At 36.8% G+C, this 25,030-nt stretch overlaps 1 long non-coding RNA gene across 1 annotated transcript; it reads right to left on the bottom strand.

Annotated features, from left to right (window-relative positions):
* Positions 1-914: 914 nt before the first annotated feature.
* Positions 915-25,030, bottom strand: LOC122215119. Its single transcript, XR_006200250.1, has 4 exons — positions 24,965-25,030; positions 4,141-4,230; positions 1,636-1,762; positions 915-1,115 (listed from the first exon to the last, which is right to left on the bottom strand). It is a non-coding gene; the product is annotated as an uncharacterized LOC122215119 (long non-coding RNA).

The following is a 25,030-nucleotide window of genomic DNA, read 5'->3' on the forward strand; positions in this document are numbered from 1 at the left end:
AAGTCAAACTGGCATATGATTATGTGGGTCCTAATTAGAATGCAGTGGTCATGTGCATATGCCTTTCATTGTTATTCCCTACATTTTTAAAAGGTGAATTTGTTAACCCCAGAAAAAAAAAATCAAGTTCATTCACCATAGATGGGAAAAGGAATTTGCAAAAACAAAAAAGGATTCTCTTTAATTTTCTTGCTTATATATTCTAGACTGACTCCCAGAGTATATTTACTTCCAAACTGTGTTCTCCACTACCCACCCCCATCTTTTTGTATCTTACTGTCACAGCATTCTGTATAGATAATTCATGGAACTATAAATACCCTTCCAGGTGCAAGACTTTTAAAAAGTAATTATTCTCATGCCACTGCAGTTTTGTAATGAAATTGCTGATAAAAATATCCATATGAATATAAATCATATAAATGCTATAAAAACATATAAATGTATACCACATCTATGTCTATATAATCCTCTCATGCAACACAGGATAGCTGATATGTATCTTGAAGGCTATATTTGGCTCAGGCTGGAGACAAAATCCAATCAGTAGGGAAGTGTCCCCAAGGTACTGCCAAGCCTCATTTGGCAACAATAGCAACGTGTGACAGCCTTTAATGAAATATCATATCTTTTCAATTAAAATTTTATATACTAGAGGTTTACTTAAATTACACCAAACAATTTTCAAATCTAGAGCTTAGTGAGGCAACAGAGAATGAACTGTGTGCTATTTTGGAGCATTCATGTGAACACCATCATTATTTTTCATCATTAAAAAAACACTTCCCCCAAATAATAAATATTGAGAGAAATGAGCATCCTATAATACAACATCTATTTTTATTTTAAATGATTTATCCATTTCTGGAGAGCCAAAAAAAATTAAACTTCATCAAAAGTCCTATTCAGGCTTTCCAAACCAGAATTAATAGCCTGTCATTTTACGTATGCAGTTCTTTCAATTCTGTGATTATGGAACAGTGGTTTTCTGATTTGTGTCTTCCAATGTGGGCAGCTGATTGTACACTGTGGTTAGCTGATATCTGTCTGGGAGGAAAGTTATCACCAGTGCATTGTGGGATGTTGTGGTCCAGAATGCTTGCCAGTTGCAAAGTCTGACAATCAGAAAAAGAGCATAATACATTCAGCACCTCCTTTGTTTAGTCCCAATTACAAAAGCTGCAGACATACATTTTATAAAAGATTGATTAAACATTTCAAACAATCACTGTAGATGGAACTGGTAGATGCCAGATTCTCAGCACCAAACTATCCAGATAAGGAAAGGCAATTTTAGATGAAAGGAGTGATTTTTTTTTCATTTATTATTATTATGTGTGTGCGTGTGTATATATGACAAGCTAATGGCCCTAGGAATTATCAAATTAGTGGATTTTGTGTCTGCTGATTTCTCAATTTCTCAATCTCATAGTTAATTTATTTAACTGCCTTCTAATTAGTAATTCTCAGCAAATAATATCACCATTTAATTGGGTAGGCTTTGCATGCTTGGCAAATCCTTCAACATCTATACCTTATTATTTGATATTCATAACACTTTTGGTTAAATTGGGCTGATGTAATATTACCAATAAAAAAAAAAAACTTGAAACTCAGAGAAGGTATATGACTTACCTCAGGTTTACACTGCTTTTTTAAAGGCTGTAACTAAACAGAATATCCTCATTCCTAGTAGGATGATCTTTCTACTATCATTATAGCCACTCATAATGATGTTTTTTCATGCATTGTGCAACTGGTCCTGAAAACAAAAGTAAAGATAAGAGCAATCATATGATATAGATTGTTCTGTGTACCAACAGTTCCAGATAACAGAGTCCCCATAAAATACAAGGATTATTATAATTTTTGGAAGTGTCAAAAATAATTAGATGGTTGTTGCTAGACACTGGCCAGCTGATGGACTGGTTGAGATACCTTCACAAATAGGATTCCAGAGAAGTCAAAGCTGAAATTCTACTGATGACTCTTCCCTTTTGGTTGGTTCCCCATCTTCCTATCATCCTAAGACCCATAACTGTTCCAAACACTGAAGAGGGGCAGACAAGGTACCTTCCTACTCCACTACAAAATCTGTTTTGTCCCTACTAAGAAGTAACATGTATCAGTAACAACTTAAATCAGTACACATTTCCTCATGTCAATATATTGCAACATATCTTAACTCATTTGATCCTAAGATCTTTGCGCAATAAGCAAATATTAAAAACCACATTTGAAAGAGAGAGAGACACCACTGAGACTCAGCAAAGTGAAGTGATATCTGTGAGGTCCCACAGCTCATAAGAGGTAGGTCAGGAATAATAATTCAAATCTTTTGACTCCAAATTCAGCACCTTTCAATCACATCTATGAGACCAGAGAACTCAGGAACTTTCCCTGGAAAGTTTATATATATATATTTTGCTTCTTCTGTTCTCTCACTAGGGGTAACTAGGTGCTCATTGCCCAGAGATTCTGCATAAAGTGTTTCTTGCCACTTCCAGGTAGATATAAGAGGAATGCTGAGACCTTTTTTCTATTTTCTTTTCCCATCAACTAAAATGGTGATATGTAGACTCCCTCTGTTAGTGAAACGCAAGCACAACTGGTATAGGAAACAAATGTGTGCTGCCGGAAGCTTATATAATTTTGGTGGCCCTTTTCAAGAAAAATAATACAAAATTATAACACAAAATTAGATATTAAAGCAAATTTTACTTAAAATGAATATAATCTCAAACCAATTACAAATTTTTAAAAACTGACAAACTGAGGGGCACCTGGTGGCTCAGTTGGTTAAGCACTGACTCCTGACTCTGGCTCAGGTCATGATCTCACAGTTCATGGGATGGAGCCTCATGTCAGGCTCTGCACTGACAGCACAGACCCTGCTTGGGATTCTCTCTCTCCCTCTCTCTCTCTCTCTCTCCCTCTCCCTGCTCATGCACACATGTGCTCTCTCTGAAAATAAATAAACAGAACTTAAAAAAAACACTGACAAATGGCAATATGCAAAAAACTAATATCATTATTTATTTATAAACTAATACATGTCTAAAATACTATTTTCATATATTTTCTTGCTGAATATAATTTGCTTCTTTAAATGATGAGGATTTTGTCATATAATTTTCTTTTAAGTTTATTTATTTATTTTGACAGAGAGAGAGAGAGATCTCAAGTCAGGGAGGGGCAGAGAGAGAGAGGAAAAGTCAGAATCCCAAGCAGGCTCTGCACTCAGCACAGAGCCCAATGAGGGGCTCAAACCCACAAACGGAGGGATTGTGATCTGAGCCAAAGTCAGATACTTAACCAACTGAGCCACCCAGATGCTCCTGTCATATAATTTTGAATTAAAAAAAAAAAAAAGCAAAAAAGATGACTTTCATTCTCCTGGCATGTTTTTATTTTCTTTCCACTCACAATTTGGGAGCCAAACCTCATAGGGCCCATTCATATTGAAATATGACCTCAGGGATTCATCCTGTTTGAGTTGGCATAATGCATAAGAAAAGTATTATGGGAAGACATTTCTGCCCCAGGAGGGTTTAAATCTAGCTGAGAAAGAGCTCAGCAACACCAGCTTAGGAACCCTTCCAGCTAACCATCTAACCTGAACTGTTAGTGCAGAAGACACATGTAGAAACCTTGGAAAATACCCATGATGTTTAATCATAACAGAAGGACTAGACTATATGGTTCCTTCCTAGCTTGAGAAAAGTGTGGCAGAAAGAATGTCTTTCTTAGAGACACAGAACAAAAAGTAGTCTGCTCTTAGGAGCGATCCTAATGACACTGACTGATTCTCCTTTTAATTCACCCATTCAAAACACACACACACACACACACACACACACACACACACACACACACGACCTTCAGTGTACCAGGCACTGTGCTAAGCACTGGAGACTTGACAATGAACAAAGCAGCATTCCATGTATGTGCTACCTTAGAGCTCACCTTCCACTGCTGAACAGATTGGCAGATTTAGGCAATTTCTACTCCCAGGTAGATATAATCTACTTGGATGGAAAAAGTAAGTTCCCTAGGAAATCTTGAACAATTGTTTTCTCAGTAATTGCATGGAATTCTTGACTCTCCACTGTGTGTTGAAGTAACTGGAACACTGCTTACCTCTGGTGATGATCAGGAATTAGTATCATGGAGGCACATTTCACTTGCTGACGTTTGGCATCCCAGGTCCTTGGAATCCAAATGAAGTCTCTGTAGCAATAATGGTGATAGGCACATAAAATTACAGAGGCAATTTAAGCCAGAAAAGAAATATCTCCTCACGTGAACTCTCTATGACAGGGCTGGGCTGAACTACCCTATTGTTTTTAAATCCATATCACAGCAAAAAAGTTTTAAAGATGCCAGAAAGCCCTTCAGCAGGATTTAGACACTTATCCACATGACATGTCACATTTTAGGGCACATTTTCATCATGACTCATTGTGTTTGTCACAAATGCTTGATATTATAAACAAGACCCTCATTTTAAGAACCTCATTTTCTAGCATCTAATTATCCTCCCAAAGCTATAATCCTTTGTTTGTGAAATCATAATTTATTCCCATAGAAATATGATTATGACTTCAGGTAAAGGAATAAACAGGAGAAACAGATGAAACTTTTAAAACGATATTCTTCTTTCATGCAAATCTCTCTAGCAATAAAGTGAGAATCAAGAAAATAGGAAATGCATGATGAGCTGGTAAGATTGTGGCTAAATATACTCTTTCTAAAATTTTCTCAGCACCAGGTGCTTGAAAGTACACAACTTATTTAGAACTGCAAGAGCTGTCTCTTCTTTTTTTCCATTCTGATTTAGGGGTACTTTCAATATTTTACAAAATTTTTACGTTACTTAATTCTTAAATTTCACTCTTCCTATAAATCTTTTTAACTTTCTGAAGTCCAATTTCATCCACATGGGTAAAATTTCTAAAGGTCATATTTATGTCCATAGCTTTCAGTACGAATTCTACAAATTGTTTTGTAGGTCCTTGACTTTCTAACATTGAATGCTAATATGTTCAATGTTAAAGTGAACCCCACGCACATACACTGTACATGTATTATAAATGTTATACATATACATATTATAAATGGTAATATGTTAAATGTTAAATGGACCTTACATACAATAACTTACTTACTGATATTGGTAGATAAAATGTGATTAATTATTCAGTCTGAATTATTTCCCCCAAATTCCACTGGTTACATTATCATATCCAATGGTATATTTCTTCTAAATTCTTATTGTTGACTCTTTTTTTTACACTATCGACCTACTCGACTTCTTGACTCTTCTTCTCTAAGGCCATTGACATGCCTCTCTCCTGATTCTCTTTCTGCATCTCTAGTTATTACTTCTGGGTCTTTCTTCTATGCTTCCATGCATCTTCTAGCACCTTATTGAGACAATTCTACAAGCCTCGAACATTGAACCTCTGCATTTATTTCTCTCACTCATGCCTCTGTGTTAACTCAAAAACTGATGGCATGAAATGCTATGGCTTATCAATGTCTCTCAGACCAAACTCATTCTACCTTGCTTTCTCACTGGCCCATAAGATTTCTCCTCATAGATGTCCTCCCCAGGGATAATGTCATGTCATACTCAATGCACTAAGGGAAACCTTTTTCTAAAATACTCCCTTTTTGTTTTTAAGTAAGCTTTACACCCAGTGTGGAGCCCAGCATAGGGCTTGAACTCACGACCTTGAGATAAAGACCTGAGCTGAGATTCAGAGTCAGATGCTTAACTGACTGAGCCACCCAGGCATCCTTGTACTTCCTTTCTTTAGCATTGTTTTGGTGTTAGTTAGCTGCAACATTCTTTTTACCTCCAAGACTAGGAACCTTGGAGTCATCTTTAAATATCCCTTTTGCCTCATCCTCTGCATCCAGTCTGTCACTATATCAATACACTTCCTTATTTAAAATGTTGCATTTCCCTCCATTTCTACACTAATCCCACAATTGGGGCCTTCATCAACATCAACTAAACACTTCCCAGCTGATCTCCTTGCCTCAACATTACTCACCTGCCAATAGGAATGGATCAATCACTCCCAAACAGTCCATTAACATGCTAGTCCCTATTTCAAGAACATGATACAGGTCCCACTTTTGTATCTCCTGCTTCCAATCTAATTATCTTCTCCCCATCTTATTTATCCAACCTGATTTCTGACTAATCCCCATCGTATGGTTTGTAGTATAGTAATCCCCTCCTTCCAAATATTTTCCTATGATATTTTTCCTACTATCTTGTGTGTGCAGCCCCTCTGTCTGGTAAAATATAAATTTTGTCTCCACCTATTCAAATTCTACTTCTCCTTCAAAGGCCACCAAAATTCCCTGCCTCTGACTAAATCTCTCCCATCTCTAAAGTGCTACCTCACTGAAGTTCTAAGCCACTTGGCACAATTCTAATAAATGACTACAACAGCCTGCATGATGCTTTTTGGCCAGATCTCACAGGGCTGCTGCCCTAGTGAATTCACCATCATTCTATCTGTGATTGCCGTCTTTACACTTTTAAGAACTCAAATTCTTCTCATCACTCAGATATGATCAAGCCCTAATGAGTGGGGGAGGGGGGAGAAAAGTGGGGGAGAGAGAGAGACAGAGAGAGAGAAAGACTGGATTAGTCCTAAGCCCAGGTCAACAATCCATAGCTATATGAACTCAAGAAAGTGACTTAAACTTTCCTAAGTCCTTGATTCCTCATGGTGAAAATTGGGGTATTAATATCAACTTTCTCTAGCACACTACACTGCTATGAAAATTAAATAAGATAATTTATGTGGAAGAACATTGTAAAGCATTATATAAATGTACAGAATTATTATTAATTCATGATAACAAGATTCATGAGGTACTTAGTTCTAAGCCATAAAGTTAATTTAATAATTTATAAGGAGGAATAAATATTTCTGCTGACTGGAAGATGTGTGTGCTCTTGAGGTAAAACCATACTTGGATTAAAGGATTGAAGGAACTGAGTAAATAATTATCAGATTTGGGGAAAATAAATCCTAACAGATTTGAATGGTCTTGAGTGAGAGTTTGCAGTAATTCTTGATATTTTAGGGGATGGTAGATAAGTAGTAAAAATAAGAATCATGGACTCTTTTCTGCAGATACCCAGCTCCACCTTGGCATGGAGATGTGTGTTAGCTTTGAAATCAGAAGATGGGTGTACTTTCTGAACTTATGTTTTCCTCATGCAGTTGGAGACTAGTTGTACCTTATCACTGATAATTAACTCCTATGATAATATGACTTATGTTTTCACATCCCTTAGCAGCCTATTATCTCTAAGAATAATTTGCTTTCCCCTGTGCATTCCATTATTGATTTTTTTTGACGAATGTGCAAATAACACAGTCTAAGATCATACCCTAGCTCTGTCCCTTACTAGTTATGTTATCTTGAGCAAGTGACTTCACACGCCTCTCTTCTCAGTTTTCCCATCTGTAAAATGGGAATAATGATGTACTTACATCATAGATTGTATTGAGGATCAAATGAGTTAGTACATGACATATAGTAAGATCCGAATACATTTTGTATGTTGCTTTAACACCTATTTCATTATGTTTGTATCATAACCATCTCTGCATATCTGTCCACTTTGCCAGACTGTAAGCATCTTCAGGAGCTCTCTGCTATATTTCTCTTTGTGAACTTCTCAGTACTCTCAGTACTTTGGTCACCAAAAATTGTTAAATATATTTGGGAAATAAATCCAGGACTCTTTCATGTAGGTGTCTTGCCTTCCCAACTAATATATAATATTGGAAGCTTTGTAAGCCCTCATTCAAGGTTAAAGTTATGTCAGATACTCCTCTTATTTCCCCCCGAACAACAGGCACTTAATAAATATTGATGATTTTTTGACTTTCTGTGACGTGTGTTCTACCTAAGATTCTCGTGAAACCTAAGTAATGAAGCATGTTGGTCCAGGACTTTTATCCCATATTCTCGTTTATCTTCCCTTTTCCTATATGCCTTCAGTTCCTACAGCATCAATCAGTGATGGCAATGACTACAACAGTGCCCAGTAGGTGCAAAGCCAGCTGTAGAGGAATCACCACTCTGATCACAGAAACAAGCATTTCAGAGATAATAAAATATTAATTGGTACTTTACTAAGACTTGGAAGAAGCTGAGAAGCACAGAAGAGAATTAATAACTAGCCAATGTTTTCAATAAGACAGAAAACAAATCTATGAGAACAAGGCCCTTTATGCATTGCAGAGAGAGACTAAGAATTTGATGCTATTTATGGATTCACTTTCTTCACAGACATAAAATAATTCCTTTCCTTCCCAAAAGCATGGGTAATTATTGGTGGTACCATCTTGCAATGAGTAGCACTGTCACAAGATTATTCTTTTCCTTATTTTACATAAATTTATTTTGATGCCACTTGATTTTTTAGAGAATAACTTCTATTCATATACTGTAAAATTCAATTAAATTACAATTTTTAATCACCAACAAGACAGTGTACCCTCTGGCTCCCCAAGAGAAATGCATTTCTCTAATTTCCTCCCTTGTAGTTTGGAGATACAAACTATATTGTTTTTTAAAAATTCACTTATGTGTCTATTCCACAAAATACAGCACATCTCTAATTAGGCTATGAGCTAATACAAGCAGATGTCCTACGTTAATTATTCTTGCAAGTACCTAACACAGTGGCTAGTACTTGACAGGTATCCAGTAAAAATTTGTGGAATAAATTAATGAATTAACAAAGGGACAAATGTATGCCCACCAAATTCTAACAGTTTGGGAGTTTCAAATGAGAGAACTGAGGCTTGCCTGTAAGAGATTTACAACAAAGTTGTGGAAAAAATATATACTCAAAAGATAATAATATAGTATTAAACTTCAGCTTCCAGTTATAATAGTCTCTGAGCTGGAGTAGTCCTTGTACAGCAAACAATTATAAAACTGGACAAAACCATGGAGAGAAGGAAGTCCCATGTTTTCTCTAGCTCTATGGAGACAACTGCCCCAAACCAGTACAGATAAACAGAACCCACACAGGACACAATGGTTCTGCTGTGATAAAGAGATGGATATCAATATTTGAAGTGGCAGAAGCTACAGAAATCTTCAGGGACAAACACCAGAAACAACTGACTTGGGCTCAGGGTGGATTCTAGAAGTCTGTGTCAAGTCCTCACAAGTCCTCAGCCAGAGTGTGGGACATCCACATAAGGTTGACACTACATGGGATTGTACAGTAAGTGGCTGTTATGAGGACTAAGGTATGACAGACAGAATAGGGCTCCAACAGTTATGAGAGGCTTTGGAGTTCTGTCCCAGCCAGAGTAAACAGATCTGGTTCACACTATGGGCATTAAGGTGAAACACAAAAAGTGCAGGTATTTGAAATTAAAACTACACTAAAGAGTAAAATTTACTCTAGATCCACCATAACAATGCTTAAAAGTGAACAATGCCTCTCAAGATCCCGAAGACAGGACAATGTTTGGAGTTTAATGTGCAGCATATTTAGAAGAACTTTTTAAACACTTTGAGGGTTTCAGTGACCCACCCTAACAAAGAAAGATTTACATAAGTTCAGGGTGATCATCTAGTAAAAGACTTCCTATTAGAAAAGGAATCAACAGGGGCGCCTGGGTGGCTTGGTCGGTTAAGCGTCCGACTTCAGCTCAGGTCATGATCTCACGGTCCGTGAGTTCGAGCCCCGCGTCGGGCTCTGTGCTGACCGCTCAGAGCCTGGAGCCTGTTTCGGATTCTGTGTCTCCCTCTCTCTCTGCCCCTCCCCTGTTCATGCTCTGTCTCTCTCTGTCTCAAAAATAAATAAACGTTAAAAAAAAAATTAAAAAAAAAAAAAGAAAAGAAAAGGAATCAACAGAGGCACCAGGGTGGATTAACTCTTGATTTTGGCTCAGGTCATGATCTCACAGCTCCTGAGATTGAGCCCCATATCCCACTCCACACAGACAGCTTGGAGTCTGCTTGGAACTCTCTCTCTCCCTCTCTCTCTGACTCTCCCCCACACATTCTCTCTCAATCTCTCTCTCTCTCTCTCTCTCTCTCTCTCTCTCTCTCAGTAAATAAAATAAACGTTAAAAAAAGGAAATCAACATTCTTCAGAGGAATATAATAGAGCACAGGGTCCCTTTAATGTGCCATTAAAAGTGTCCAGTAAGCAATAAAAATATTACCAGATGTACAAACAGGAAAATTAGAACCATAGTCACATAAAAAAGTAAACAAACAAAAAACTGACCTGACATACTGCAGATGTCAGATTTAGCAGATACATTCTTCAAGATATGTATATAGGGGTGTATGGGTGGCTCAGTCAGCTAAGTGTCTGACTCTCGGTTTCAGGTCAGGTCAGGACCTCACAGTTTTGTGAGATCGAGCCCCATGTTGTGCTCTGTGCTGGCAGTACAGAGCCTGCTTGGAATTCTCTCTCTTCCTTTCTCTCTGCCCCTCCCCAACTCAAGCTGTCTCTGTGTCTCTAAAATAAACTTTTAAAAATGTGTATACATATTTTAAAGATACATATTTATTTTTAAGATATATATGTACATGTAGGCCAGGAGATATGGACCTTATATCTTTATAGACTTGAATAAACAAAGAAAAACATCAAGCAGAATTCTATACTCAACCAAGTATTTTTTAAATAAATATGAAATAAAGACATTTTGGGTGGCTCAGTTAAGTGTCTGACTCTTGGTTTCTGCTCAGGTCATGATCTCACCGTTTCATGACTTCAAGCCCTGTGTCCTGCATCAGGCTTTGTGCTGACAGCACTGAGCCTGCTTGGGAGTCTCTCTGTTCCTCTCTCTCTGCCCCTCCCCTGCTCATGCTCTCTCTCTCTCCCAAAATAAATAAATTGTAAAAAAAAAAAAAAAAGAAAGAAAAATATTTGCAAATGAATAAAGAAATTGTTAGCAACAGATAAAACAGTATTAGAAATATTAAAGGATGATCTTCTATTTTTAATTTTTTTTATAATTTAATTTAATTTTATTTTTATTTTTTAAGATTTACATCCAAATTAGTTAGTATATAGTGAAGCAATGATTTCAGGAGTAAATTCCTTAATGCCCCTTACCCATTTATCCCATCCCCCTCCCATGACCCCTCCAGCAACCCTCAGTTTGTTCTCCATATTTATGAGTCTCTTTTGTTTTGTCCCCCTCCCTGTTTTTATATTATTTTTGTTTCCCTTCCCTTATGTTCATCTGTTTTGTCTCTTAAAGTCCTCATACGAATGAAGTAATATGATTTTTGTCTTTCTCTGACTAATTTCATTTAGCATAATACCCTCCAGTTCCATCCATGTAGTTGCAAATGGCAAGATTTCATTCTTTTTGATTGCTGAGCAATACTCCATTTTATATATATATATATATATATATATATATATATATATATATATATACCACATCTTCTTTATCCATTCATCCATCGATGGACATTTGGGCTCTTTCCATACTTTGTCTATTGTTGATAGTGCTGCTATAAACATGGGGTGCATTTGTCCCTTCGAAACAGCACACCTGTATCCCGTGGATAAATGCCTAGTAGTGCAATTGCTGGGTCATAGGGTAGTTCTATTTTTAGTTTTTTGAGGAACCTCCATACTGTTTTCCAGAGTGGCTGCACCAGCTTGCATTCTCACCAACAATGCAGAAGAGATCCTCTTTCTCTGCATCCTTGCCAACATCTGTTGTTGCCTGAGTTGTTAATGTTAGCCATTCTGAAAGGTGTAAGGTGGTATCTCATTGTGGTTTTGATTTGTATTTCCCTGATGATGAGTGATGTTCAGCATTTTTTCATGTGTCAGTTGGCCATCTGGATGTCTTCTTTGGAGAAGTGTCTATTCATGTCTTTTGCCCATTTCTTCAATGGATTATTTGTTTTTTGGGTATTGAGTTTGATAAGTTCTTTATACATTTTAGATACTAACCCTTTATCTGATATGTCATTTACAAATATCTTCTCCCATTCTGTCAGTTGCCTTTTAGTTTTGCTGATTGTTTCCTTCGCTGTGCAGAAGCTTTTTATTTTGATGAGGTCCCAGTAGTTCATTTTTGCTTTTGTATCCCTTGCCTCTGGAGACACTTTGAGTAAGAAATTGCTGAGGGCAAGATTAAAGAGGTTTTTGCCTGCTTTCTCCTCAAGGATTTTGATGGCTTCCTGTCTTACATTGAGATCTTTCATCCACTTTGAGTTTATTTTTGTGTATGGTGTAAGAAAGTGGTCCAGGTTCATTCTTCTGCATGTCGCTGTCCAGTTTTCCCAGCACCACTTGCTGAAGAGACTGTCTTTATTCCATTGGATATTCTTTCCTGGTTTGTCAAAGATTAGTTGGCCATATGTTTGTGGGTCCATTTCTGGATTCTCTATTCTGTTCCATTGATCTGAGTGTCTGTTCTTGTGCCAGTACCATACTGTCTTGATGATTACAGCTTTGTAGTATAGCTTGAAGTCTGGGATTGTGATGCCTCCTGCTTTGATTTTCTTTTTCAAGATTGCTTTGGCTATTTGGGGTCTTTTCTGGTTCCATACAAATTTTAGGATCATTTGTTCTAGCTTGGTGAAGAATGCTGGTGTTACTTTGATAGGGATCATGTTGAATATGTAGATTGCTTTGGATAGTATCAACATTTTAACAATATTTGTTTTTCCTATCCAGGAGCATGGAATCTTTTTCCATTTCTTTGTGTCTTCTTCAATTTCTTTCATAAGCTTTCTATAGTTTCCAGCATACAGATCTTTTTTTACATACAGATTCTCTCTCTTCATCTCTCTCTGCCCCTCCCCTGCTCATGCTCTCTCTCTCCCAAAATAAATAAATTATAAAAAAAAGAAAAATCTGCAAATGAATAAAAAAATGAAATTGTTAGCAGCAGATAAAATAGTATTAGAAATATTAAAGGTGTTCTTCTAGATGAAGGAAAATTATAATAAATGGAAAATTAGATCTATTTCCCATGATGGGTGATGTTGAGCATCTTTTCATGTGTCTGTTAGTCGTCTGGATGTCTTCTTTGGAAAAATGTCTATTCATGTCATCTGCCCATTTCTTAACTAGATTATTTGTTTTTTTAGTGTTGAGTTTCATAAGTTCTTTATAGATACTGGATACTAACCCTTTATCTGATATGTCATTTGCAAATATCTTCTCCCATTCTGTAGGCTGCCTTTTGGTTTTGTTGATTGTTTCTTTTGTTTTGCAGAAGTCCCAATAGTTGATAAAGTCCCAATAGTTCATTTTTGCTTTTGTTTCCCTTGCATAAAAGCATGATGAGATACCACCTCACACCTGTCATAATGGTTAAAATTAACAACACAGAAAACACCAGAGGCTGGCGAGGCTATGGAGAAAGAGGAACCCTCTTACACTGTTGGTGGGAAAGTAAACTGGTGCAGTCACTCTGGAAAAGAGTATGGAGGTTCCTCAAAATATTTAAAATAGAACTATCCTATGACCCAGCAACTACACTACTAGGTATTTACTCAAAGGATGCAAAAGTACTGATTCAAAGGGCATATGCACCCAATGTTTATAGCAGCATTATCAACTATAGCCAAATTATAGAAAAGGCCCAAAAATCCATCCACTGATGAATGGATAAAGAAGATATGGTATGTATATGTACACACACACACACACACACACACACACGAATATTAATTACTCAGCCATAAAAAAAATGAAATCTTACCATTTTCAATGATGTGGATGGAGCTCAAGTGTATTATGCTAGGTAAAATAAATCAGTCAGAGAAAGACAAACACATACGATTTCACTCATATGTGGAATTTAAGAAACAAAAGAGATGAACATAGGGGAAGGGGAAAAAAAAAGAGGGAGGCAAACCATAAGAGACTCTTAATTACAGAGAACAAACTGAAGGTTTCTGGAGAGGAGGTGAGTGGAGAATGGGTTAAATGAGTGATGGATACTAAGGGGGCAATGTTGTGATGAGCATTGGGTGTAATATATAAGTGATGAGTCACTAAATTCTACTCTTGAAACCAATATTACACTATATGCTAACTAAAATTTAAAGTAAAACTTAAGAAAAAAATTAGATCTAGAGGTAGAAACTTATTCCTAAGGCAAACCTAAAACATAACAAAACTTAAAATGAAATTTTAAAGTAACAATTTTTAAAAAATGAGAGACGCCTGAATGTCTCAGTCGGTTGGGCGTCTGACTTTGGCTCGGGTCATGATCTCGCAGTCTGTGAGTTTGAGCCCCATGTCAGGCTCTGTGCTGACAGCTCGGAATCTGGAGCCCGCTTTGAATTCTGTGTCTCCCTCTCTCTCTGCCCCTCCCCCACTCATACTCTGTCTCTGTCTCTCTCTCAAAAATAAATTATTACAAAAATACAAAAAAATGAATACAGGGCAGTACAAAGAATTCCCATATTTCCTCTACCTGAATCAAGCAGGTTCTCCTATTATTAACATCTTGCATTAGTGTGGTACAGTATTTATTATAGTTAACATTATTACTTTTGGACAATTCTCAGCCATTATTGCTTTAAATATTTCTTCTGCTCCTTTCTCTCTTCTCCTTCTAGTTTCCCAATTACTAGTATCTTACATATTTTGTATTTGTCTTAGATATCTTGGATATACTGGGATGTTTTGGCTTTTCATTTTTGTTTCTCTTTGCATTTCAGTTTGATAGGCTTCTATTGACCTATCTTCATTTTCACTGATTCTTTCCTTGGCTATATCCAATCTGCTAATAACCTGTCAAAGGCATTCTTCATTTCTGTTACAGTGTTATGATTTCTAGCATTTCCTTTTGAATTGTACCTGGAGTTTTCCTACCTCTGTTTATATTACACATCTATTCTTGCATATTATCTACTGTTTCCATTAGAGCCTTTAACATATTAATCATGGTTATTTTAAATTCTCTGATAATTTTATTAAAATGTATCACATCTGAGTCTAATTTTGATGTTTATGTCTTCATTTTCTTCACCTTGAATTAAAAAAAATTAATGTTTATTTATTTTGAGAGTGAGAGAAAGCAAGTGGGACAAAGAGAGAGGGGAGTGAGAGGGGGGAGAGAAAGAATCCCAAGCAGGCTTTGTATTGTCAGCACAGAGCCCAAAATGGGGCTTGATCTCACTAACCTTGAGATCATGACCTAAGCCAGTATAAGAGTCAGGCATTTAACTGACTGAGCCACCTAGGTGCCCCTTTTACCTTGTAATTTTTTTGTGTTGTTGGTAAATGCATTAATAGGAACTTAGGCTTTTACTATGAGGGTTTTTCTTTTAAATCTGGTTAGGAGCTGAGCTGTGTTTAATGTTTGCTTTTGGTATAGGTGTCAGAGGTCTTAGTTTCTTCTAATCTTCTAGTTGTTTTTTTGTTTTTTCTCCCTCAATTGTTTTTGGGTTTCCCTGAGAATTTCTTTTCAAGTAGAATCTGTATCTTAAAGTGTCTTGGTTGTAATCCATTATTATCCTGAAGTCCTGTTGATGTGGTTCTAGTGTTAAGGAAGGGAAGCATTCTGTAATCTTATGATTGACTCTCAACTTTTTAGCAAGCTTGAGTTCCTGGGCTATGATCTTCAGAAGAATTCATTAGCCTTTTTCACCCTTCCCCTACCTGAGACAGGGAGGCTAGACAAGGCTGTGGGTGTCTAATTTCCCTTCCTCCATGTCAGATAAGAATCAAGATGAAGTAGCTTCCTTTGGAGAGCAAGGATTTGTTACAAAGAACTCTCTGAGCATATTTAGAAAGAAATTTTTGCAGATTGTTTGGACATATAACATTCCTTAAGATGTACAGTGTTATAATTTGATATACTTATATATTGCAAAAAGATTACCCAGCTGTATTTAAAACTATTTAATTTTCTTCTTTTCTTGCCTGAAGCAGGAGGAATTTTTTTTCCCTCTGATCTTTGCTGTGAGAATGTGGTGGAGCTCTTGGAGATAATACCCATGCATGTGTGGGGACCTCCCTAAAACTGGGCCCCCAGAAGTTTTACTTCTCAAGTTAGTTCATATTCAGACTCTAGTAATTCTTCCGAGTTACCTTATAAGCGTTCCTACCTGTTTCTGGTTTCAGGGGTTTCTGCTTCACCTTAGCTGATCTCAGCGGTGGCTCACCGTATTCAATTTACTGTCTTTCTAACGTTCAGAGTGGTGGTTTGCCCTGTAACCTCAATCCTCTGATAGAGCTAAGAAAAGTCATTAATTTTATTTTTTAGGCTTTTTCTTTTATTGTAAGGACAAGAGTGATCATTTCCAAGCTCTTTACACATCAAAGCTTAAACCAGAAGTCATTTATTTTTTTCTATTCTCTTAGCATATTTCCTGTGTTCGATACAGTATTAGTAAGTATAGTTATCATGCTCACATGTTAGGTCTCTAGACTTATTTATCCCATATAATGTAACTTTCTACCCTCTGACCATCATCTCCTGATTTCCTACACCTCCATTCCCCTGGTAATCACTATTCTACTTTCCACTCCTATGAGTTCAGCTTTATTTATTTATTTTTTTGAGATTCCACATATACATGAGATCATACAATATTTTGAAAATGGTGCCAAGTTAATTCAATAGGTATGCCTGTAATTTGAACAAATAACTAAATAACCACATAGAAAAAGTAATGAATGTGAAACAGTACCTTTTAAAATACAGAAAAATTAAATTATTCAAGTGGATCCAGACTAAAACATAAAAGCTAAAATGTGACAATATTTACAAGAAATACAAAATAAAATCTTCACCAAGTGGGGCAGGCAGTGATTTATTAACACACGGATGCCTGGGTGGCTCAGTCAGTCAAGCATCTGATTCTTATTTCAGCTCAGGTCATGATCTCATAGTTCATGGGATCCAGCCCTGAGTTGAGTTCTGCACTGACAGGGAGAAGCCCACTTGGGATTCTCTCTCTCCCTCTCTCTGTGCCCCTTCCCTGTGCTCTCTCTCTCTCAAAATAAATAAACTTTAAAAACAAAAAAGAAAGACATAAAAAGCTCAAGTTGTAAAAAATATATAAAATAATTGGACTTCCTTAAATTAAGAATGTCCTTCAGAAGATACCAATTAATATTTTTTTTAAATGACACAGATTATAAGACATACATTTGTATTTATGTTTGTATGTGAATGTATATACATACATAAAGAACTCCTGTAATTCAGTAATAAGAAAATCCAACAAAAGTAGGTGTGCAAAAGACTGGAACAAGCACTTGATAAAAGAAGATAGGGGCACCTGGGTGGCTTAGTCAGTTGAGTGTCTGACTTTGGCTCAGGTCATGATCTTACAGTTCGTGAGTTTGAGCCCCACATTGGGCTCTGTGCTGACAGCTCACAGCCTGAAGTCAGATTCAGATTCTGTTCTCCCTCTCTCTCTGCCCCTCCCCAGCACTCTCTCTCTCTCTCTCTCTCAAAAATAAACGTTAAAAACTTAACAATAAACTTAAAATAAATTAAAAATAAATAAATAAAACTAAAAGAAGATAAAGAAATGGCCAATAAACAAAAAACATTCTCAACATTATTTGCCACCAAAGCAATGCACCTTAAAACTAGAATGAGATGTAACTTCACACATGCTATAATAACAAAATTTTATAATTTTATACTTTTTTTAATTTAAAAAAATTTAAAGATTGACAATACCTAGTGTTAGTGAAGATTTTGAACAATTGGAACTATCACATGTTGCTACTAGGAGTGAAAAAAATGCTACAACTGGGCAGGGAAATTTCTTACATATTCAAATATACACCTTTCCTGAGATTTTGCAATTCCATTCATCAGTTTAATCAAGAGAAATGTAAACATCCTTCCAGAGAAATATCTGTACATAAATGTTTATAGCAGGCTTTATGCACAATAGCCAGAAACTAAACACAACCCAAATATCAATAAACCAGTGATTTTTAAAAGATGTATGGATATACATGCAATGGAACACTGCTTATCATTAAAAAATATACAATCTACTAAAAATGCAACCTATAATGCATTATATATAACCTATAGTGCAACCAAAAATGCATTATAGGTTCATCTCACAGACATAATGATTAGCAAAGGAACCTAAGTCAAAGGGATCATAATGTATAGCTTCCTTTATTTGAAGTTCTAAAATAGCCTGCTAAACTATGGTGATGGGAAAGAAGACATGTCAGGTAGGAGGGTAGACTGCTAACATGCACAAAGAGACTTTGGTACTTTGGAGATGATGGAAATGTTTCATATATTGAATAAACATTTGTCAAAACTAATGAATTCCTTACTTAAAAGCTATGTATTTTATTAAATGAAAACTAATTTCATTAAAATTGATTAAAATAAATTTGTCTACACAATTCCCTGTGTCTAGAGGAATGCCTAGAAAATAATGGGCTCATGATAAATATTTCTTAAATGAATGAGTGAATTAACTCAACCAAAAAATGTAAAAATGTATAAATAATTAAATAAATGAATATATACATCAATTCTGGGATGAATTGGGAAGGCAATAATTACTATAGAAGGTCAAAAAAGGGAGAGTTTGGTGAGAATTTGGAGAGGAAGAGAAGGTGATTCCAAATGGACCTGGAAATATACATCAATCATAAGTAAGAAATGGCTCTCACTTTGAGAAAAGGAAACCAGCATTTGAGAAAAAACACAAAGACAGGAATGATTATGAGTGTTCTTAAACTAATGAAGAAATGAATCTTCATCTGAAAACTCTCTTTAGAATTATAATGATTTTAATCAGTAAGTAATTATTATAATAAATAATTTGAACCAGGTATAGCAGATAGATTGAATTTATGAAAGAAAAAATGAAATATGGCCTTTTGTAGCAACATGGATGGAACTGGAGAGTGTTATGCTAAGTGAAATAACTCATGCAGAGAAAGACAGATACCATATGTTTTCACGCTTATGTCAATCCTGAGAAACTTAACAGAAGACCATGGGGGGTGGGAAGGGGGAAAAAAAAGTCAGAGAGGGAGGGAGCCAAAACATAAGAGACTCTTAAAAACTGAGACTAAACTGAGGGTTGACGGGGGGTGGGAGGGAGGGGAAAGTGGGTGATGGGCATTGAGGAGGGCACCTGTTGGGATGAGCACTGGGTGTTGTATGGAAACCAGTTTGACAATAAATTTCATATTAAAAAAAAGAAAGAAAGAAATCAGGAAAACCTACTGCAATCATCTATCACAATGTAATAATGATTGGTGATATAATAATCTAAGAACCAAGAGGTAACAGCTTAGATTTACGGTACAAGCATGCAACGTAATAAGAAATATATATCTGTTCTCTACCCCTGATTCCTGACGTGGCACTCTTAAAAACCTGGCAATTTTATTAGGGGTAGCCTATTCAAAACCTTCCAGTGGTTTCTCATCACTCTAACAAATTAAATCCAAACTTTCTACTATATCCAACAAGAGCCTTCATGATCTCTACCTAAGTAACTCTCTAGATTCATCCCCTAGGGCTCTGCCTTGGCCCATACTGCTCAGGCCATTCTCTGAGGAACATGCTACCACTTTCTAGCCTCAGGGTCTTTATCTAGAACACTTTTCCCTAAAACATTCATAAAGTTTGATTCATCACTCCACTCAAAGCTCAGTGCAAATGATGTCACTGCCCCATGGAAGACTGACTTCATCACGCTATCAAAAATAGGATCACAAAACTTATCCTTTCATTCTCTGTCCTCTTACTCTGCTTTATTTATCATCATAGACTTCATATTGCTCTGAAAGCATGTTGCTTAGTTACTTATTTGCTAGTTGATCATCCAAATCTTTCTCCACCTCTAAAATACAAACTCCAAGAGGACTCTTACTCATTAGTGATTCTCCAAAGTCTTTTTTGGAGTGAATGAATAGGTCATAAAAGCGTAGTTCCAACACTTACTACCTATATGAACTTGGAGGAGTTAATTAAACTTTCTAACTCTCAGAATCATCATTTCTTCAATGGAAATAAAAATAAGACTACTGCTATCTAGGATTTTATGGGGATTAAATTGGAGAATATATTCAAAGGACCCCATGTAGTACTAGCCCAGAGTTAGCAATAAATAAATTGTAGTCCTCACAGACTGGATGGGTCAAATGATTCCAGCACCTTAAAAAGATGATAAATTATAAGGTTTTTACATTTTTAGTATGGGGCGGGGGGTGGGGGTATTCCCCATAATGTTAAAGGTTTTTCTTCTCAGAGTCCCCCTTTGTGGAGCCACTTGAGGCTCTGGGAAAACCCACATGGGAAGCTATTAACAAAGTTCTAGGGCATAAAGCAACATGCTCTCATTTGTTCAACTTCAAAAACAGACTCAGTGCACATACTCTATCTGTACAACAACCATTTATAGAGTTCACTGATATTGTGATTCCTTGAGGCAAACTGACTATAAACTGGTTTAAGAGAAAATGAAAAAAAAAGTCTCTCTCTCATTTCAGTTCAGGTTATTGGAGTTTTGATTCCGACATGATTCCAAGTACATAAAAATCCAATCTGGAGTGAAGACACTTACAGCATGGTTGTTGGTGAATGCACCATAAAGGTATGAAACATCACATGACTGGGTGTACAGTTACAGCTCACGCAAGGGAAGAAACATGTCCAATACCCACTGCAACAGAAGTGCATGTTTCCAGAACCACAGGACTAGAGAGTGACATACGAACTCTGTGTTCACTCTGTATTATAAAGGCACTGTTTAGCTTTAGGAAACAGCTTAGAAGACTGTGATAAGGAAAGCCCATTCTCTTGAAGATTTATGATTTTTAAATTTCCATCTCAACACCATGAAGTCATGCTCGGTCTCTGAAAACAGATTTTGTGCGGCCACAGTCCTTCCGAGGAATTTTATGCAGAAGTCCAGGTAGCTCCCCAACTAGCTTCCCCACCACTGTTCTAATCCATCTCACACTTTGCCAGTAGATGAATGTGCCCCAAATGCACTACTGTCCCTGCCTGTCCTTTCCAAAAGCACTTACTGGATTCCCCATTGTTTGTTTATGGTTTGAATCTCAAATTCCTAAAGTTAACATCCAAAGGTTTAAAGATTTGGATCTTGATTATCTTCCTAATCGTGTCTCTTACTACTCCTTTCAATATGTTCTTACTTCTTAATATAATTTTATAAGAGACTCTTTTTTTAATGTTTATTCATTTTTGAGAGAGAGAGAAGAACGGAGCATGAGCAGGGGGGAGGACAGAGAGAGATGAAGACACAGAATCTAGAGCAGGATCCAGGCTCTGAGCTGTCAGCACAGAGCCCAACGTGGGGCTCAAATTCACAAAGCATAAGATCATGACCTGAGCCTAAGTCAGATGCTTAACTAACTAAGCCAACCAAGTGCCCCAATGAATATAATTTTATGGTTATTACTTGTCTGTCCCTGGGCCTTTTCTCACCTTATTCTCCCTTCTAGATGGATCATTAGACTACTCTCTTTCTGTTCAAATCCTTGTGATATTCTTACCTAACTTGAAAATTCCTTAGTTTTATTCTTATATTTTACTCCCAGTCTTTGTAATACTATGTATTATAGGACTATTTTTGTCCCTGTGGCATAATTACAGCTCATCCACTTTATTCATTCCATACATTCCTACTAGGCGCTAGGTACCATGCTAAGCACTGGACCTTTGGTACTGAACAAAAACAGACTTGGCTCCTGATTTCATGGTATTGTTTGTTAGTGAGCCTTCAGAAATAAACTAAATAATGGCAGAAACAAATGCACTATTACAATCATAATAATGAGTGAGACGTACAAATGCCATGAGATCCTAAAATAGTAAATGTGACCCAGTCAACAAGATTAGAGAAGGCTTGCCTACAGAAATGACAGTCGAGAGGATGAAATCTGAAGAACTGCTTCGAGTTTATTGGATAAAGAGGGTGGGAAAGAGAGTTTCTGGCAAAGTGCCTGTATTGGAAGGGAAACAGGCAAGAAATAGGAACTGAGAGGCGCCAAGGTTGATGGAGCAGAAAAATAGCAGTGTGCTGTGCAGAAAAATGGATTTGGGAAGTTGGGGAGTGGCCAGGCCATAGATGGCCTTCTAGGACAGTGGTTCTCAAGCAGTTAGTCTCAAGAGCACTTTACTCTCTTAAAAGTTAACCAAAACTTCAAGGAACCTTTGTTCATCTGTGCATTATATCTATCAACAGTTACTGTTTTATAAATTAAATCTGAGAAATTTTTAGTGTTTGTTAAAATAACAAAAACAGGGGCACCTGGGTGGCTCAGTTGGTTAAGTGTCCGACTTCGGCTCAGGTCATGATCTCAGGGCTCATGAGTTCGAGCCCCACATCGGGCTCTGTGCTCATAGCTCAGAGCCTGGGGCCTGCCTCAGATTTTGTGTTTCCCCTCTCTCTCTCTGCCCAACCCCCACTCGTACTCTGTCTCTCTCTGTCTCTCAAAAATGAATGCCATTTTTTTAAATAACAAAAGTAAATGTATTACGCATTAACATGAATAGTATGATATTTATTTAAATAAAACACCTATCTCAAAACAAAAAAGAACTAGAGAGAAAGGAGTGATAGTTTTATATTTTTGAAAGTCCCTGTAATATTTGCCTCCATAGAAGAACTGGATTCTCACATCTGCTTCTGCATTTGTTCTGTTATAATATCATAGGTCAGGTTGCCATGGAAAATTCCAGTCCACTGAGAAAGAATGAGTATAACAAACCATAGTATTATTAAGAAAATAATTTTGACCTTGTGGAACCCCTGAATAGGTCCCTAAAGGACCTGAGAATAGCTGTTCTACATCACGGTAATAGATTTATGTCCTATACCGTGTGAAGAGCATTACAAGGAAGCAAGAAAAGAGGTGGGTGAATGAAAGCAGTAGCATTTTGCAACATTTTAGTGAGACTGGTAGCTCAGACTAGCCTGTTTCACACTTACAGGGAAGGTGGAAAATTCCAGTTAGGAGATTTAATGGACAACACTTGGTGATAGATTTGATAAGGAAAAAGAAAGAAAGAGCTGAAAAGGATGTGTTCTAGCCTTCTGGTTTGTACTACTAGGTAGATAACTGGACTCTTCACTGAAAGAGGAAACAGAGAAAGAGAAACAGTCTTGTGCAGCACAGTCACAGATTTAGTTTGGCCAAGTTGAGTCTGAAGTGCTTTTAAGTTATCCCTCCCAAAATGGCAAGTAAACTGTCACCTATATATGCCTAGAGCACAGAGTACTGGCCTTGGGTAAACAGAGACATGTGTGAGCCCTGTCCCTATGATGGCTGATAAAGTATATGTTTGCTTAGGGGAAAATAAAGAGAAACTAAAGTGCAGAACCAAGCGTCAAGGAATTCCTAAATGTAATGATTGAGGTGAGGAAGCCATATTAGTAATGCAAAAAGGCGGCAGTGTAGCCACTGAGCTAGAGGGAAAATCAGGAGAGTATTCTCTTCGGGAATAACCATTGAAGTAAGTCTCCTGAGGAAGATAGGATCCAAGTTAACATTTCGTTGTTGTTTTACTCCACTATCACTTTGGAAGCAAAAGTACCATGGACCTAAAGATCCGATTATATGAGAATGGAACTAAATTCATATATAAACAACTGTGCAGAACCTGGCTGGTCAGAAGCTAGAAGGGAGATTTTTTGATTGGGAAGCAGTTTTTCTCGCAGACAGTGCTTGCATTGAGTCACAGGTCAAATGTTACCTAAGAGCTAGTCATTATATCTGGTTACAGAATGCAGGTAAGAGAGATTATGTATGCTATACTCATTTACTCAATTCTTCAAAAAAGCCTTAGGGAGAAAAATCATATGAAGATGTTCCATCTTTGACTAAATGTAGAAAGTTTTTCAGGGCTTTAGAGAATCTGCGTACCTGATCATTGCATTTCTTATTAAAAAATTAATATGTGTTAAGATTTTCTTTCTTTTTTAAGTTTTTTAAAAATTTATTTATTTGAGAGAGAAAGAGAGAGCAAGCAGGGGAGAGGCAGACAGAGGGGGAGAGAGAGAGTATCCCAAGCAGGCTCAGCACTGTCAGCACGGAGCCTGATGAGCGGCTCGAACTCACAAACCATGAGATTGTGACCTGAGCTGAAACCAAGAGTTGGACAGTTAACCGACCACCCAGGCACCCCAATATGTGTTAAGATTTTCTTAAATTCATTTAGAATTTGGGATCTGATGCAAGCTGGAATGTTCCCCTTCTGAAATTCTTTTAGTAAGAAAAATGTCTCAGAAAACAAATGTATTCGATCCTTTGGGAATAAATGAATTTAATGTAAATTACAGTAAACAATATTGATCAAAAAGAATAGGGTCAAAAGAAAGAAAAGTTGGAGGAGCAAATAGCTGAGAATGTCATTTCTGCATAGCAAAGGAAAATCATAAGGTAACACACTAGCTGACTTAGAGCAGCAAATATTTTAGCACATCAGCCATGTGACAAGTAACATGACAGATACCTCAGATAAAAATATGAAAACGAGAACATTTATACTCTGGGGATAGGAATGTGTAAATGCATGACTCCAAAACAACGTGGCTAGTGCCATATTTTTCTTAGTCTTTTTCTTTCTGTTGATGGAAGGAAAAGACACAAGGATTTCAAACTCTCTGAGACATAACGAGGTACTGAAAAGGCAATGGAATGAGAAGAAATGGAGAAGGCTAGCACTCATACTAGATGAAGTTACAGTATGGCTTATTAAGGCCTACCAAAAATAACATCAAAGCTTTAGAGAAACCTAGGTATTTTGACAACAAATTAAGTCAGCAGAAACAGAAAAGTTGGAGGAAATGTTGCCTATAGTTTTGATTTGGGTTAATTGACAACCAATTCAGCAAACCAGACCAAACAGACTATTGGTGGTAGCTGTGACAGAGAAATGAAGGCGGTTATTAAAAGAAGCCAAAGGTATTTGTTACCAACTTGCTTAGAAAGTCATTTCAGACAGCTTCTTCAAATAATAATTCCGCGTCACTGAAGGAAAAAAAC

The sequence above is a fragment of the Panthera leo genome, chromosome A3 (assembly GCF_018350215.1).
Source record: "Panthera leo isolate Ple1 chromosome A3, P.leo_Ple1_pat1.1, whole genome shotgun sequence".
NCBI lineage: Eukaryota > Metazoa > Chordata > Mammalia > Carnivora > Felidae > Panthera > Panthera leo.